Genomic DNA, 18,715 nt, shown 5'->3' with positions numbered 1-18,715 from the left:
CTCAGGAAACTTACAATCATGGCAGAAGGTGAAGAGGAAGGAGGCACATCTTACATGACTGGAGAAGGAGGAAGAGAGAGAACAGGGAGGTGCTGTATCCTTTTAAACAACCAGGTCTCACGAGAACTCATTCACTGTCGCAAGAACAGCAAGGGGAAAGTGTGCCCCCATGATCCAATCACTTCCCACCAGGCCCTTCCGCCAACAGTGAGAATTACAATTCAACATGATATTTGGGCAGGGACACAAATCCAAACCACATCCTCCACATTCACTTGTGGATGGAACTTTGTATTATTTCCAGGTTTGAGCTATTAGGAATAAATAGGCTGCAAACATGTGCATGCAATTTTTGTGATAACATAAGTTTTAATCTTTTTCAGGTATATTCCTAGAAGTAGAATAGTTAGGTAATATATGTTTAACTACGTAAGAAACTGCGAAACTATTTTCAAAAAAGGATGAAGTATTTTTCATTCCCACTAGCAATGTAGAAGATTTCTAGTTGCTCCACATCCTTACAAACATGATATTGTCAGTCATTTATAATTTAGTTATCCTAGTGGCTGTCTGATCATATCTCACTGTTACTTCAATGCACATTTCTATGATGACTAATGATGTTTAAAATCTTTTCATATGTCTATTGGCAATTTACACTACGTATTTACTTTTCTAAATAGTATTTTCAGATCCTTTTAGTTTTTAATGGGTTATTTGTCTTCTTATTAAGTTATAAGTGTTTTGTATATATTCTGGATACTAGTCCTTTATCAGTTGTGTACTACCTTTTGAGTTTCTTAATGATGTCTTTTGAAAAAGAGAATTTATTAATTTTGATGAAGTCTGATTTAACAGACATTTTATGGTTTGTAAAATTTTTGACTATTGTAAGTTTGGAAATATTTTCTTGTAGGAGCTTTATAACTTTAGTTTTTACATTTAGGTCTATGGTCCTTTCAAGTTTTCTTTCTTTTTCTTTTTCTTTTTTTGTATATAGTTTCAGGGAAAATTCAATATATTTTTCCATAAGAATATTCATTTATTCTAACAGTGCTTGTTGAAAATACTATGTTTCATTATTCAAATGCTTCAACTTTCTGAAAATCAATTGGCCACATGAGTCCATGTCTCCATTCCATTCCAATCTCTCTGTATCTATCCTTATGTGAATGCCACACTATTTTGTTATTGTGATTCATGAGTAAGTCTTAAACTTAGTCAGTGCAAATCTTGTTTTTATTTTTGCTATCTTTATATTGAGTTTCCAATATAGATTTCAAAATCAGTTTTTCAGTTCCTAAAGACAAAAAACAAAAATAAAACCTGCTGAGATTTTAATTGGAATTGCATAAATGCTATAGATAAATTTGGGATTATTAACATTTTAACAGAATTGAGTCTTCCAATCCATTAACACTGAATATCTGTCCATTTATTTAATTCTTTACATTCTCTCAGCAATGTTTTATAGATTTTATTGTATGGGTCTTATACATATTTAATTAAATTTATTCAAATTAATAAAAATTTTATATGGTATTACAATATGATATTTTTTCAGTTACACTCTTTTTAACTAGTTAATAAAAACACTTCTGGTTTTAGATGCTAACTTTGTACCCTATTGATTGCTAAAATCACTTAGTAGCTCTGGTAGCTTTTTAAATTTTTTTCTATCTTCTCATGGCACTAGTTAGGACTGTTGAAACAATGTTGAATAGGAGTTGTGAGAACACACACAGTTTACATATGTGATAAACCTCATATTGTGTTTTTGCTTTAAAATTAACAATGTTTTAAAAATTAAATTAATCATATACATTTTTTAAAGTTTACTACTTCTGTGCTTCTCATTTTTTTCTCTAGTTCCAAGTTTCTATCCTATATTCTTTTACTTGTCAGAGAAACTATCTTTAACAATTCTTAGGGAGCATATCTGCTGGTGACAAGTATTCTCAGCTTTTTTTTTTCTTCTGTCCATCTGAAAGAAGTCTTTATTTCCCATGAGTTCTAGAAATCTAGGTTGATTTTTGTTTTCTTTCAACACTTTAAAGATACCATTGCATTATTGCTTTGCATAGTCATTCTTGTTTTTGTTCCTCTGTAATTAATTTGTCTTTTTTTTATTGTTGTTTGAAGATTTTATCTTCATCAGGAATTTTCAGCAATTTGATTAGGATGTGCCTTAATGTGGTTCTCTTTGTTTTTCTTTCTCTTTTGAAGTTTTTCTGATTCTTGGATCTCTGGATTTATTGCTTGCATCAAATTGTAATTTGTTTAGTCATTATTTTCTCATTTTTCTTTTTCTACCTCTTTCCTTTTCTTTATTGGACTCAAATTGCCATGCTTGATATTATTCTGTAGGATACTGCTCTTTTTACTTTTCAACCATTTTGCTATTTGCACCTGGTTTTTATAGTTTCTGTTGCTATTTCCTGTAATTTACTAGCTTGTCTTTTGATGTTGAACCAAATTGATAAATATTTTATTTCAGGCAATGTTTCTTTATTATGTCTATGTCTGTTTAATTCCTAAAGCACATTATTTATACAATTTTTACTAGCTAAAAAGAGTTCTTGCCTTTTAATTCCACACTACCTTGCCATTCTGACTCTTGTTCTACTAACTTTTTTCTTCTCCTAGTTATGTGTCACTTTCTTCCTGCTTATTTTCATATCCATAAATTTTAATTGACTGCCAAACACTATGAATTTTACATTGTTGAGTGTTGAATTCTGCTGTTTTCCTTAAAGAGAGTTGAACTTAATTTGGGCCAGCAGTTATTTATTTGCAGATCAACTTGATAATTTTGAGGTTTAATTTAAAGCTTTTTTATTGTGGGTGCAGAGTAGCATTTACTAGAGAGCTAGTGTCACCCCTCCACTAAGGTGTGACCTTTTGAGGGTCTTCAGTCAAGCACCCTGTCTTCATCAAGTTCTCTTCATTCAGTCCAGTAGGGTATTAAATGATTGCTAGCCTTGTGGGAGCTTAGCAAATATTCAAGTTCACAACTCTATAGTAATATTTCTTTCTGTAGAATTTGTTATTTTCACATGGTCTTATGAATTCTTATCACACATATATGCAGATTAGTATTAGGTAAGGGACTCCAGGAGTCCCCCAAACTGATTTTTGAGATTTTTGCTAAGTATGGCTCTCTCTTTTTTCCAAATTCTGTCCTGAAAATTCTAGCCATCTTCACCTCCCTGAATTCTGATCTCTGTATCCTAACCTCACTGAATCTATTAAACTTAGCTTCCACAGTGGTCCCAAAATTTCCTCCCGATGGAAATTCTGGGTGATTGTACATCACACCCTGTTGGTTTCTTTTCTCAGTAGTCACAATCTGTTCTGCTTGTTTGTCCAATATCTGGGGGGAAATTTTTTCTCCATGTATGTTGCCTAGTTTTCTGATTCTTTAGAGTGGGAGGGAAAATCCTATAGCAGTTACTTTCTCCTGTGGCAAAAAAAAAAAAAAAAAAAAAAAAAAAAAAAAAATCCCTCAATCTAGTTCAGATTTTACCACAGAGACAGTCATTTGAACCCTCCAGGACTTAGCATTGACATATGTAGGGTATGATTGATGGTTGTTATGGTCCCGTCCTCTCCTGGCATGCTGTCTTTATAACCCCTTCCTATGACTACACACACAAAGAGAGCAGAAATGTGATGAGCGATACACCAGAACTGCTACCAGCTTGGTCAATTTTAGCATAAAGATATTCCACAGGTGGGGAGCGGGGAATGCTGCTGGAGAAAGCAGGAGCCCACAAGAGGGATAGTTCATGAATATGAATAAATAAGGCACTGCTGGAGTTTTTGACATTTTGGAGAGGAATTCATTATGGTTCATAGGTACAAATGTAATGACCTTCAAATGTCTAGTTATGTTTGCCAAACACATTATTCTTAAGACTTCTTAAAGGGTATTGTGAAAGTCTCATGGACTATGTTTCTGTTGATTCCTTCCTCAACTGGATACCCAATGTTACTTCACATATGCATCAGTACTACATTGGCTTATACAATAGTGATCAGAATATATACAAAGTTTGAGGAAGTGTGATGTCTAATACTCAGTTCTGCTCAAAACTAGCTGAGCAAGACTGCTTGTTTTCTTATCCTTTGTTTATCCATCTGTGTAAACATATAAAACTACGTTCCTTAACCAACTTCAAAATTGTTTACTTTAAAAATGACAAGATGAATACGTACTTCTTGTAAACTATAAAGAGATGTATAAAATATTATAGTAGTAGCATAATACTCTATGTGGTGCTTTAAAATCTATGTGTTTCATCTGTTAATCTGTTTTGGAATGTTTCTTTTGCTCTTCAAATGTTTCTACAAACTCAGCATAGCTAACTGTGGTCCTTGAATATTTTGTAGTGAGATGTTGGGTCTAACACTTGACAATGTGACTGAAACACATGTGTGAGTGTGTGTGTGCGTGCATGTGTGTGTGTGCACATATGTGTATGTGCATATGTGAGTATGTAATATGTGTGAGTGTATGAGTGTCCCCTGACTCAGTCTAGCTGAACCTCCAATAGAATACCTATCCATGAGAATAAAACATTTTCTAAAAATACTAAAATTATAAGGGGAAAAATATGGTCAAAATATATTTACAGCTAATCTAAAATGAGAGCTACTTGTTTAGAAAGAGACCTGGGGGAATGAGTTGATGATCTTTAAATATCTTAATTCCCCCATGTGTTTTATAAGAAGAAAGCAAAACTTTGAGTATCAGTATTCACTTTTTAGGATTTGGGGAAATGGCTATTTTTCTTATGCATGAATATATTACAATAAGGATGAAGAAGAATTCTTCCCATTGAGACCTTTTGTGTGTGGCCACTGGATTGCTGAGAGTAATAGTTAGCACAATATGACAGGGACAGAATAATGCAGAGGTCTGTGGCATTGAGTCAGATGCTGACATTGCCACTTATTAACCTTGTAACTGTGGCCAGGATAGCCCCTGCTTCTGGATCTGTTTCCTTGTCTTAAAGTAGGAAGGAATGTTCTAGATGGCTTACGCTGTCATCCTACTTAAGATTCTGCTTGCCTCTGAGCCAGTGTTATGAAGCGAGTCCCTAGAACACACACATCCAAAAGAATCTACCCCATGGCACATAACATTCTGAGATTTTACAATTATTCCTGTGGATTAAATTCTCAGAATGCAGGCACACACCTTTGAAGTTTAAATATACCAGGAATGTTAACATAGCACTGCCCATACATCCACATGTATTTGTTGATGACAGCCATTTCCTTTATGATAAAGAAAAGGGGGGCACAAATATTGCATAAGCACCAATTTATCAGACATTTGCAGTAGGCTTCCCTCAAATACAGATTCATATAGCTCCTAAAATCCTGAGGTTAAATTTCACTGACATTCCATTCACAGAGTTGGTTCTGATTCACTCCATGCAACTCCCAAGCAACCATTCTCATTTGAGCACTATGTGGTTTGAGTTTGAGAGGCCCCTGATGGAATAGCTGTCAGGGAATAGGGGGACCATGTAGGGCAGGGGTCAAGATGGGACGAGGTGAAGCTGCTGCTCAGAACTCAAGAATTAGGGTGGTACTAAATCTGGAGATGTGACACTTTACTAAAATGATGAAGAGAGACCAATACAACATGGGTTCTGAGCAATTATATTTGGATATTAATTACCCATAATATTTCACTATTATAATTTAGGTTGTAAATTTCTTACTATTCTAGTGTGACTCTGATTCATATGCATGAATCATAGTAGGCTATAGAAATAAATCACTGAAAGAAAACATAGCAGAGCTGGTGAAAAGCTGACAACCATAATCTGTAGACATACCTTGCCTACACAGAAAGGAAAAGTTCTTATTCATTTTCACATCATTAGTATTTAGTAGTTTCTAGCACCTAGTGTAACTCAGTAACTCTGAAGGATTAAACTCTCTATTTAACATCATGGGAAAAAAATCTTCAAAATATATTTAAAATCTGACCATCTACATCACCTCCACTGCTACTACCCTGGGTTATGCCATCACAGTCTCTAGCCTTGTAGTAGCCACCCATAGTCCCTCTGATCATGACAGCATCCTGAGTGATCTTATTAAAATAAAAATCAGATCACGCAGCTACCTCTTCCCAAGCCACCCTATGACTTCCCTTTCTGACTAAGGGAAAGCCGATAGTCTACAAAGCCATGCACAATCTGGCTGCCAGTTTCTGCTCTGACTTCATCAGCAAATTCGCTCTACTTGCCCACTCTGTTTAAGCCACAAGTCTCCCCTGTGCTGCTGTCAAGTACACTAGGCACATCTGCAACATGACTTACACCTGCTCTTCTCTCTACCTGGTATGTTCTTCTCTCAGATCACGTCATGTCTCGCTCACTTCCTTGGGGTCTTTATTCATTACCCTGAGACTTTCTCTGACTATTCACTTAGAATTACCATGTTCCCAATGTTCCTGATATGCTTTGTCAACTTATTTATCCCCCACAGCAACTATTGCCTTCTAACACTTGTATTTTTACTCATTTGCTTATTTAAAGTTGTCTAGACTGCAAACAATAGACTGATTACAGTTTATTAAAGTAGACCGTCAACTCCATAAAAACACGTTTTTTTGGTTCATTTTTACTCTTTTGAGGCTCTAGTGTCTAAAAAAAAATGACTTACCCGTGAAAGATACATGATAAATATATTTTCAATAAATGGATCAATGGTTGGAAAAAGGGAAGAAACAGAAGAAATGAATGCTGAAGGACAACTAGTGCCTAGAAGTAGGACTTTGAATTACTCCAAGAAGAGTAAGCTTTGCCTGGGAGCATAAATTGAAATTCTTATTAGGCTTGTACCCTGACAGGGCATGGCCAGTTCCCTGGAGTCAGAGGTTAAGCGACTTGCTTGATATCACTCAGTGATTTAGTGGCAGAGCCGGGCCTGGAGCCAAGTCACAGGCTCCTTTACCACCACCCCACCCATCCACCCCTTCAGGCACACAGACTTATTATGAATAATCATTCGCCAGCTTCTAGAAATTTTTTTTTTCCTCTGGATCATGACTTTGCATTTTAGAAGAAAGAAATTATGGAAATTCAGGTTATAGAGTTTATGAATATAAAATAAAAAGTGAAACAAAACCTTCTATGTATATTTTTATTCCTTTGCTCCTGATGACTAAAGGGACCTTTCAATGTCCCTTTCTATTACTAACCACATTCAATAGTGAGTTGACAAGGTCATTCAGCTACTACTGATCATGTGTCTGCAACTCTAAGGCATGACAGAGGACACAAAATAACTTTGTGGCATGATTCCTGCTGTTCTTATCTCATTGATGAACCAAAACTAATAATGGAAAACAAAAACAAAAACAAAAAATATGAGGTACACGTGTTTATTACATTAATCTTGCAATGTATTTCTAGCATATAAGAGTTTATCAAAAATGCTTTTAGGATGAATATTACTTAGAGGGAGGAATGGAATGGAGAGGGACTCTCTCTTCATGTTCTCTAGGGAGTGAGGTGATGGGAAAAGAGAAAATAAAATATTTGTAGAACCATTGCTTATTAATAACAAAGAGAACTTTGGAGCGCCCCTCCTCTCCCGCCAATGACTGGTTTAATATCACACACCCTATGGGCCAACTGGGGTATGAAACAAATCATGTGATTCTCAGTTTGGAACTAGTCCTCATTTCGCTCGATTTTTATACACTGAGCTGCATTTATCTAAAAACCAATATTTAATGTCACATTCCAAGAAAAGACAGAATTGCTATAGAGGAGAGCTAAAATTTCAAGTGACATAACGACGTATACCCAAGGTAAAGACATCAGGCTGTAAAAAGGCAAGAAAATTAGGGCATATTAAGTGAGAAAGTGAGGATTTACACCCAGGTTGTTTGAGTGTAGGAACTATCCTTTTCTCATTAAGTATATTGCCTCCAAACCTAGAATTTATAACCATCATGGATGTTGATATTTCAGTAGGAATAATTGGATCATAAAACCTTAATAAAGGTGATCTTGAAAGGGTATGAAATAAGTTGGGGCGTTTCATCCTTTCAGAAAGTAACACTGCTTTGCTTCCATTCTGCACATGAAGAAATTGAATTTCCCATTGTGTAGAACTACAAAGGGTGGATGTGGATTTGAATTCAGTTCTGTTTGACTACAAAGCCGCACCTCTACAAAGGACACTGGTTGCCTTGGAGAAGATACCCTGGGGAGAGGGGAGAACTATGTAGAGTTTATGGAGTCTGGAATCACTGAAAGAACACTTCACAATTTGGTTGAGATTTTACTTGATTTTAAAAATAAAGTATGAATGGAAACAGTGCCTTCCACAGTTAGGCAGACAACAGGAGTATCTAGCATGTACTAAGGTCTCAATATTTGTTCACTGAATTATAATAATGTTACAATTATATAATAATTATAACAATACATCATTTATACTAATAGTATAACTAATTCTAATAGTATTAGCGGTGGAAGAGATCCGAGTTATCTGGAGTCACCGGCGTCCAATCCGTACAGATCTGCAACAATCCTGCCGCAATTTCAATTCCTGCCTCCTCAGAAGAAGGAATTGGACTGAGGGGCATGAGGAGGAAAGAGAGACCAAGGCAAATTCCAGAGCAGGAGTGGATATTTATTTTAAAAAGACTTTAGAATAGGAAAGAAAGGAAAATTTGCTTGCAAGAAACCCAAGCGTGTGCCTGAAGGTACGAGAGAGGAGAAGACGGCAAAATAAATAAATAAATAAATAAATAAATAAATAAAAATGCGGGGGCAGGGGGTGGGAACATTTAACCGTGATCCTAGATTTTATTGGCTCGTCACTTCCCCATGATTCGTCCCTTAGGGTGGACTTTCCGCATGCGCAGTGCTTTCCTTACCCTTTGGAATTGAGCAGGAAGGAGCAGTGTGTTTAGGGAGTTACACGCACGCTCATCTGAGGCATTTTTCCTTTTTGTGGTGGCGTGTGCCCCGGAATGTCACACTTTGCCATTTTGTCTCTTAACAGGCATCCCCAAGAAGCTTATTCTCCCGGGAGGCCTTTATTCAATTAACACTTGTAATGTTAACAGGTGTGGACAATCAGGAAATTGTCTCTCCCTGGCTGCCAAATTATCATTTTTAGAGAGGCAATGCGATAATTGCTGAACCATCACCCAAGAGCCCCCTCCTGCCCCAGCGTACGCCTATCTACCCAGAACAATATTAAATCACTTTCACATGACCTCAGAGCAGTCTATCTAGAACCTAAAATATACTATTAATGTTATTTATTTGCGTATTTGTCTCTCTTACTAAACTTGAAGACTCATGAGGGCAAAGAGAACATAATATTTCTCCTTAAATCTGGTGCTACTACTATAAACATTCATGTAGTAAACAGTTAAGAAACAAATAAGTTTGTTTCTATGAGATATTCAAGGTAAATATTATTTTTAGAAAACTGAGGCTCTGAGTGATTAGTTTTCTGCCAAACTAGCAAGTGGTGACATCGGTATTTGCGTTAGAATTTTCATTAATTAATTCAATCTTACATTATTTATATTCTACGTTTCAGTAGATGTTATATTACCTCTTTAATAGAAATGTGAACATTTCTCTCTCTCTCTTTTCTTTTTTTTAACCTGAGCGTTCCAACTTCCAGTCATCTGGGAAATTTTTTAACTATATGCCTGAACACTGTATGTCATTTAATGCCTTCTCTATCTCCTTTCCAAGTCTTTCAGGTCAAAGATTTTGCAAAGCGCCTTTAATTGTCAGATAAATAAAATCACATTGCTCATAATTACCAGGGACAATTCTGTGTAATTAGATGTTAACTCTAGTATCCCCTCTCCTTTATGACTCTGAATAAATACCTGTTCCTTTCTCAGTCTGGGAAAAAGCTTGGTTGAAAATGTAAATGCTTTGTTGCTCTCCATATAATTAACTACCATTAAAAGCCACTAATTAGATCATAAGTTTTAAATAAGTTGCCCTAATTACCTTTGGTACACGGTGTATTGAGTCAGGAGGGCAAGTCCTTCAGAGCCAAGAAAACTTGGCTGTGTCACTAAGAGAATTAATGGGGCTATTGGGTTTCTTTTTCCCCCATTCATAAATGGGCAAATGAGGACATAGGGAATGGGATGGATAGAGGCAGAGGTAAAGATTGTGGGTAAAATATGTATGCCTGGGCAAAGCCAACCAGGGAATATCTTATATTGCCTCTCTGGAAAATTTCTTATTAGCATGCAAGATGGAATGACATCAAAGATTGTTACAGGACAGAGCCCACCACCTCCTAACTACCTATGAGTATTGAATGAAAGGCTGAATAAATGGGTGAATGAAAAACTGGATTTGAGGCAACATGGCTTGATAGGTAAGGACCTCAATTTTGAAATAAAAACAATTTATAGGTTTGATTTTTTTCCTGAGATAATAACTGAGTTCAAGAAACTCCATGAAACTGTTTTCTCATTGTAATGGGGGATAATGACTTCCAACACCCGTTTTGTGATGATTTAAAGATAATGCGAGACTAATATTTCCACATAGTAAGCTCTCAATAAATGTTAGCAATGATAATGATGATGTGAGTAATGATGAGGATGGTGACACAAAAGGTGCAGTTTACAAGTTCTCAAATAAGCCCCATTACTGCAGATATCATAAGCTCCTTTTTGTTGTTCTGTTGTTTTTGTTTGCATTTTTTGGTTCCATCACACCATTAGACCACTGCTAACAAATTGATACCGGAACATTTGCTAGGCTCTTGGTTAATGCTGGAGCAATTAACAAGGAAAATACAGTTCTTACATTAAGAAGTAAATATTCTGGTAAGGCTATTGATGTGAAAAAATAACACCATTTGTGAGACATCAAAAGCCTTTACAAGGCGTTGTGTGAAGAGAAGCCCAGGAAAACATCACGGAATAGGTAATATCAATGATCCATTTATTGAATCATTCCCATCTTAATCAAAGTATTCAATATATGGTCATTGTTGCAAGGAGCTATAACAACGATAATGATAATAATGGTAAGAGCAATAGCTAACATCATTTGAGCATATATTATGTGCCAGAATCTGTTCTAAATGATTTATGAATATTAACTTATCATCAGAACAAACCTGCAAGTAGAAACAATAAAATGGAGGTTTATAGTGATTTCATTAGTTGCCACCATTAACATGTGAAAGTCTGCAAATGGGAAAGTCAACATTCGAATATGACATCTAGTTACAAAACTGGAGTTCTTAAACCGTACACAATACTGCCATGATTGTGAAGGGGAATAATTTGAGTTTCATTCACTTTGAACTGATAATTATGAAAGTCAAGTATTCTATTAGTATTTCCCAATCACTTTCCCTGGGCATCAGCTTCTTCATCCTTTGAGACTCAGGGAAGGACTAGATGGTCTCTTGGAACCCTGTACATGTTTCTGCTTGATGTTTTCTTATATCAGTAAGAATCTGGGCAAGCCAAACCTTCTCATTCATACTAGTCTCCATAGAGCCAAGGCCAAGCATTCTTATAGCTTCCACCTGACATAGAGCCAAATAAAAACATTTATGTTCTGTCTCTGTCTATTTCCCAAAGAGAGTACCACTCTGCTCTATTAGCATGTTGTATGACAATGGCTGTCTCCGCTTCAGCTCCTCATGACTGCTCAATATGAATATTCAATAGAATTAGGTAGACATTCTGACACCATATTTACATTTCCCATGGGAAACAATTCAATTTACCCAGATGGGGTGAGATATCCATTTGTAGACCAATGATATTTATGTTCTGTGTAATTCTCTCTCCTTGATTGTAAACTTCAAGTTCCTTGTTTCTAATAAGTAGCCTCATGGCCAGGTATTATTTCACACCTGTGCATGACCAATTTTGCAGGAGCTATAGGTATAGGTTCTCTGCAAAGGGAACTTAGGTAATATGGGAAATGTTCTACATGTCACTTCTTAAACCTAGTTATGTATCTGAATGTGTTTACTCATTTATTCAACATATATATAATGAGCATATATTATAAGTAAGGCAATAAGCTGAGTGCTTATAATTTATAGATAAAGGACACAGCTCCTGTTTTCAGTATATAATTAGAGAATATTGTGATAAGTTCTGATAGGCTTATGCCCAAGTTTCTAGTATAAGTAGTGCTGGATTGGCCAGGTGCGGTGGCTCACGCCTGTAATCCCAGCACTTTGGGAGGCCGAGGTGGGTGGATCACCTGAAGTCAGGAGTTCAAGACCAGCCTGACCAACATGGTGAAACCGCATCTCTACTAAAAATACAAAAAATTAGCTGGGCCTGGTGGCAGGTACCTGTAATCCCAGCTACTCAGGAGGCTGAGGCAGGAGAATCACTTAACCTGGGAGGCAGATGTTGCAATGAGCCGAGATCGTGCCACTGCACTCCAGTCTGGGCGATAGAGTGAGACTCTGTCTCAAAAAAAAAAAAGTTCTGGAAACTTACTCTAATCAAGATGAGGCAGGGCCAAAAATGGTTTTATGAACAGGACAAATACTGAGCTAATCCTGAAATTGAGAATGATAACCACTATGAAGAGCAAGCTGTAGGAAAGAAATTTCAGACAGAGAGGAGCACTTGCAAAAGATATTAGTGGATGATCATTTTTGGAAATATTGGCATAAACTAGTAAGAACATCAGAAATTTTTGAAATAGAGTCCAGTGTCAGCCGTTATGATACAGATAACTATTAAATTCTTAGTGTTCTGTTTAAAACTGAGTGGGAAGGAAATTAGCTTTGTCCTTGGTATGCAAGTTAAGGGGAGGAATTCTGACATGAGAAGGAGCGTTTTGGATTTCTCTATTTCTTTTTGGTTTACTGTAAGATACAAAATTGTTTAAAACTTTAAATATAAGAAGACATACATAATTTATAATAATGGAGTGTTAAAGCAACTAAAAGATTATTTGTTGAATTTAAAAAACGTCCGTTTTTGAGAAAATATTCATTTCTGTCCAGAGATTATTTCTGTCCACAATGAGGCAGTGGGGTGTTTTCTATTTCCCAATTTTTTTTCTTCCCTTAGGGACTTGGAGCAAAACAATGGGGATATTTGCAATGATCTATCTGTCTCTGTATTATTTCTGAGGTCTGAATGACAAGTCAAGCAGAGAAATTGAATTTTTCACTTCTCTAAACACTTTTGGCCCCTAGGAACACTGGAAAAGGTCAAGAATCTTGCAACACGTTCTTCCCTAGGCTGCAGGATCAAAACTTCTTTTTTAAAAGGTTGTCCAAGGCCCAATAAGATAGTCAGGCGTGATGGAGAATATAAACAGCATTTGTGTCCTCTATGGCAGCGCATCCTCCTCTTGGGAGGTTTACTTTGAAGACAATTTCTCTAGAGAGATTTGTTGCTTTCATTAGAGCAACTTTAGAAGAAAAAAATAAATATATATAAACTGGGAGATGTGTGGGTGAAGATTCTTGTTTTTCATGCCCTCCCCTTTTATTTTCTATTTTTACTTTGCTCTCTTCTTTCCCTTTTTTCTTTTCTTTCTGTTATTGCTCTCTACTAGCTGCTTTTATCTTTTTTCTTACATTTTTAAAACAACCTCATTGTCAACTTTTTTATTTTGCTTTGTTGACCCCTGTGATAAGTATTCTCTAAACTGGCTCACAATGATCCTCTCCTCTGATATTCATGCCCTTTGAATTTTCTTCCTTCGATTTGTAAGTTGGACATACTGTCTTGCTATGATAAGTAGAAAACGATAAAAGTTACAGGATGTCACTTCCAAGACGAAGTTAGAAAAATTACACGAATTCTGTCTTGCTTGTCCTCCTTCTGCTTTCACTTCCAGGGCCCTCCCTCTGCCTATGACGAGGCCTATGTGGCAATAATTTGATGTTTTCAAACAATAGCCACTGAGAATCTGAGGTCTTCCAATAGCTATGAGAATGAACTTGGAAGATGATCCTTCTCCAGTTGAGTCCTCAGATGACAGTCATCTTGATTGGCATATTAATTGCAGCTCAGGAAAAGATCTTGTAGCAGAGGACCCAGCAAAGTGCCCCTGAATTTATGACCCACAGAAACTATGAGATCATGTGTACTGTTTTAGGTCACTACATTCTGGGGTAGTGTGTCATACAGCAATAGATAATTAATGCCACCTATGACCTTTCATGTTTCTCTTCTTCATTAACTGTTTCATTTGAATCTCTTTCAATTCCTCTTTTGTCTCTGTCATAGTTCTGGAGTACACTAATTTCAAATTGTGTGTGACATTGAAAACTATAGAATGCTTTACTCTCAGTAACCATCAAACCAAATCACATATTTGCAGACATCGCCTGCATGATGGAAAGGTCAGCACCCTGGTCTTCCTTTAATTGTACTGTTTGGTAAATATTCGTGTTTCATTTCATTAAATCTCTTTTCAGTGGACAGCTACTATCTTTAATATATTGTGCCAGCTGCTATATGGAATAGGAAAATGAATAAGGCACATCTCCTGCCATCAACAATATTATCATTTGGAATAAAATGATCATTTGGAATAAAATTAAAAAGTAGAAAATAAAACATTTCACAAAAGGGATATTCTGAGGCATCCTTGTGTGTAAACAAGTGGGAGAGATCACTTTCTTTTAGATGGATCAGGAATGGCTCTATGAAGGGAGAACTTTGTGCTGAATTATGAAAGATGTGCTGGATTTGTGTATGGCCATTCATTTTTCTTTGCACTTGCCTTCCACTAGACAGCTCATTTCTCTTACATTGCTCATACGATCAACTCCTACTCACCACACAAGGACAAAGAGCCACCTTCCACAATCTTTCTGGTGGTTGATTATTTACTTTTTCAGTTCTTCCCCAGCCTTGACTAACTTTGTCTACTCAAGCATTTCTCAGATCACTACTTATTTGGATCTTTTCTTAATCAAGGAGAAAAATACAACTCAAGGTGAATGGGACAATTTACTCTGTGTTGGTCTTTATGCTAGTATAGCTCAGATGGAGGAGGTCAGAATGGGACCAGAAAATGTAGAATAATACAATGTTAGAATATTTTGAAAGTTATTTTTTGGAAAATAAAAAGGACCATTCTTTGGAAAAGAGATTTCTTTCTATAGATCATCAATTATTTATGTGCAACATGGGCCAGCAGGATGATTTCCACTTCACATTTTTTTCTTTCCATGAAGATTTGGAGCAAAACCGTAGAGACATGTGAACTGTTTCATGCATTACTGCACTCAGTCCTGAATCTTCACTGAACTTTGTAATACACTTATTTCTTTTTTCTTTCTTTCTTTCTTTTTTTTAAATTAGGGAATGGAAACAAGGGACTTCAGTTATTCTTCCCTTTTATCTAGAAAATAGGCTGGGCGAGGTGGCTCACGCCTATAATCCCAGCACTTTGGGAGACCAAGGCAAGTGGATCACCTAAGGTCTGGGGTTCGAGACCAGCCTGGCCAACATGGAGAAACTCTATCTCAACTAAAAATACAAAATTAGCCACGCATGGTGGCACCTGCCTGTAACCCCAGCTACATGGGAGGCTGAGGCAGGAGAATCGCATGAACCCAGGAGGTGGAGGTTGCGGTGAGCTGAGATCATGCCATTGCACTCCAACCTGGGCAACAGGAATGAAACCCTGTCTCAAAAGCAACGGCAACAACAACAACAAAAATAAAATAAACATATTTCTAAAGATTAAAAAAGTAGGCCGGGCGCGGTGGCTCAAGCCTGTAATCCCAGCACTTTGGGAGGCCGAGACGGGCGGATCACGAGGTCAGGAGATCGAGACCATCCTGGCTAATATGGTGAAACCCCGTCTCTACTAAAAAATACAAACAAAAAACTAGCCGGGCGGGGTGGCGGGCGCCTGTAGTCCCAGCTACTCGGGAGGCTGAGGCGGGAGAATGGCGTAAACCCGGGAGGCGGAGCTTGCAGTGAGCTGAGATCCGGCCACTGCACTCCAGCCTGGGCGACAGAGCCAGACTCCGTCTCAAAAAAAAAAAAAAAAAGATTAAAAAAGTAAATATTATGATGCTTAGCTTTGAACTTCTAAACTGTATTTTTTAATGAGACACACAAGACCTAAATACCTAAATTTGATTCCTGTCATTGCCATAAACTTTTAAGTAACCTTGGTCAAATTACTGAAAAGGTATTTTAATTTTTAATATTTCACTGTGAAAAAACTTTGGGAAGATGAAGCCTGAAAAACAATCACGTCAATGACACAGTAATTTACATCCCTGAAAATTTATCATAATAAATAATTCAGAATAAGGGGATATGTTGGAAACACCCTAAATGATCGACAGTAGGAAAATGGGATTCCATAATATGGCAGATCAACCCAATGGATTCTTAAGCAGCCATTAAAATAATAATTAGGAAGATGTAATCATAAATGTGGAAATATTTATAATGTGATACTAACAAAAGGAAGAAAATGTTAAATTATATGTAAAACATAATTAGGTAATTCACATTTGAAAACAAGAAAATAAAATCAACTGCTATATTAGAATGTATATTTTTAAAATTTTAATGCAGGTTATTCTCTAGTAGAGCCAGATTATTTCTTTGGTAGGGGCAAGGGGCATCTTGCCTGTTGTAGAATGTTTGACCATATTGCTGGCCTCTATATTCTAGTTTCCAGGAGTGCTTCCCCGGTTGTGACAAACAAAAATATCTCCAGATTGTGCCAAATGTCCTCTGGGAGAGGCAACATTACCTCCAGTTGAGAACCACTATTTTAGTAAAATGCTTTCATTATTTTTCCAACATTATTTTAAAAAGAAAGAATCCCTATAAATAAAAGTGAAAATAATCTTTACCCTTGACCTGAAGTTCTCTTCAGCAACTTACCCAGAAAATAGTTTAAATCAGCAATGTTCTGCTTATATCAGACAAGAGAGTAAAGCCTTAATGCGTGTTGACCTGCTTGGGGATGTCAGCAAACCCTACAATTCCTCTGAGCACTTGCAAAATGGGGGAAAGAAATCAGTGTGTGTTATGTAAGAATATCTTCTACTGACAGTGCAGAGTATTTTTATCCTGGTGGAAGTTGCCTCTGGGCTCTGAAACCCTCTGTCAGGGAGTAAAGAAAACTAATTGCAGTGAAATATCTTTTCAGGCAACCTGCCCATCACCAAATTCTGTATGTAGGGGAAATGCAAACTTCCTTTAAAAGATGTTTCAATGGAAGCCAAGCCTCAGAGTTCTTTTTAGGGCTGGGGAAACTTCTACATAGTCTGGAAACTTTAGTACAATTCAGAAAATATTAAAATTTCAAGGAGCCCTGGTACTCAATCACCTGGCTTGACCCCTTATTTTATATTCAGGGAAACCAGAAAGCAGAAAAGTTAAGTCACTCACCAGTTCAACACACCTAATTATTTGCACAGCATACAATTAAGCCAGGTCTTCCCAAAGTTTTTTTATCCTTCAGGCACACTTTGTCCTTAAAGGAACATTTCCTATCTCTGCAGTTGTATATCACTGAAAAACAATTTATCTATTTAGATGACTACATCTTCCACCTTGCTTGACAGATCAGTTGGTCTTAAAATATATGATAAAATTCAAACGTTTAGTTTAGTGAATAAACATTTATTGAGTGCTATGTGCCCAGCACTGTGCTTCCGAGTCAATTTGTAATATTAGAATAAATATGTAATACACATTTTCTGTTGTTGTCCTAGCTCCACACATTCTGCTAGACATGCAAAGACATTCAGTCAATGCTGACTAGGGCGTCAGAAGAGTTAGCTTGGATCTAGATTTTTGAGGTTCTATAACTGTACTCCTTAGAACAATTCCTCCATTCTTCCACTTCAGCTCAGATTTCTAGCTTTTCACATTACCATGGGCCAACATATGTGTTAATGCATATGCAATAACCTTGTTACAAAAGACAATACCATTTTAACTTGAGACAAAGGAAAAGGAAACTCCAGCAGACTATTTAAGAATTGCAACAAATGACAACAACCCAACTGCACAGGAAAGAAAAGTATGAACCTAGAAGTGATTAAATGCTAGAATTTATTGAGTCTTCTTGGGGATTCTATTAGATATAGGATTGCACATATATTCCTTATGATATTTTTCCTACTTCTAGGGGCCATTTGCATTGTGGTAACTGCCCATGGAAATCAGGCTTCTGGATTTGTCCTGCCACTTAGGTCTTTCCATGATGCCTTTGGGATGGACAAATCTCTGGATCTGGGATTTTGCTGGAAAATGATTTGCTGGAATGCCAAATAGGGATCAAAATGCTTTCTCATTGGAAACACATGAGGAAAAAAAAGAAATAGAAAATAAACAAACAAACAAACAACAGGTGGCATCCATGGACCCTTAGCATTTTCTCTACTCTGGAGTAGTGAAAGCTTCACTGGGTGGAGAATCAGGAGACTGACTATAGGTCTGGTTCCATGACTGTTGCAAAATTGTTAACCTCTAAGTATTACCAGTTTCCTCATCTGTTTAATAGGACCAGGAATACAGTGCCCAGTAGCCAATGTGCAAGAGAAGAGGTGGTGACTAAGATAATAAGATATACTATTTGTTGAAATGAGTGGCCATAAGAACTTTGCAAATTCAGAATATTTAAAGGAAAGATTTCAATATATATGTTATTCAGACAATGAGCATCCATTTTATTTTTCTTTAAGATAGGCAGAT

This window comes from Trachypithecus francoisi, unplaced genomic scaffold (genome assembly GCF_009764315.1).
Source record: "Trachypithecus francoisi isolate TF-2019V2 unplaced genomic scaffold, Tfra_2.0 Lachesis_group16, whole genome shotgun sequence".
NCBI lineage: Eukaryota > Metazoa > Chordata > Mammalia > Primates > Cercopithecidae > Trachypithecus > Trachypithecus francoisi.
This window is presented reverse-complemented; position numbering follows the sequence as displayed.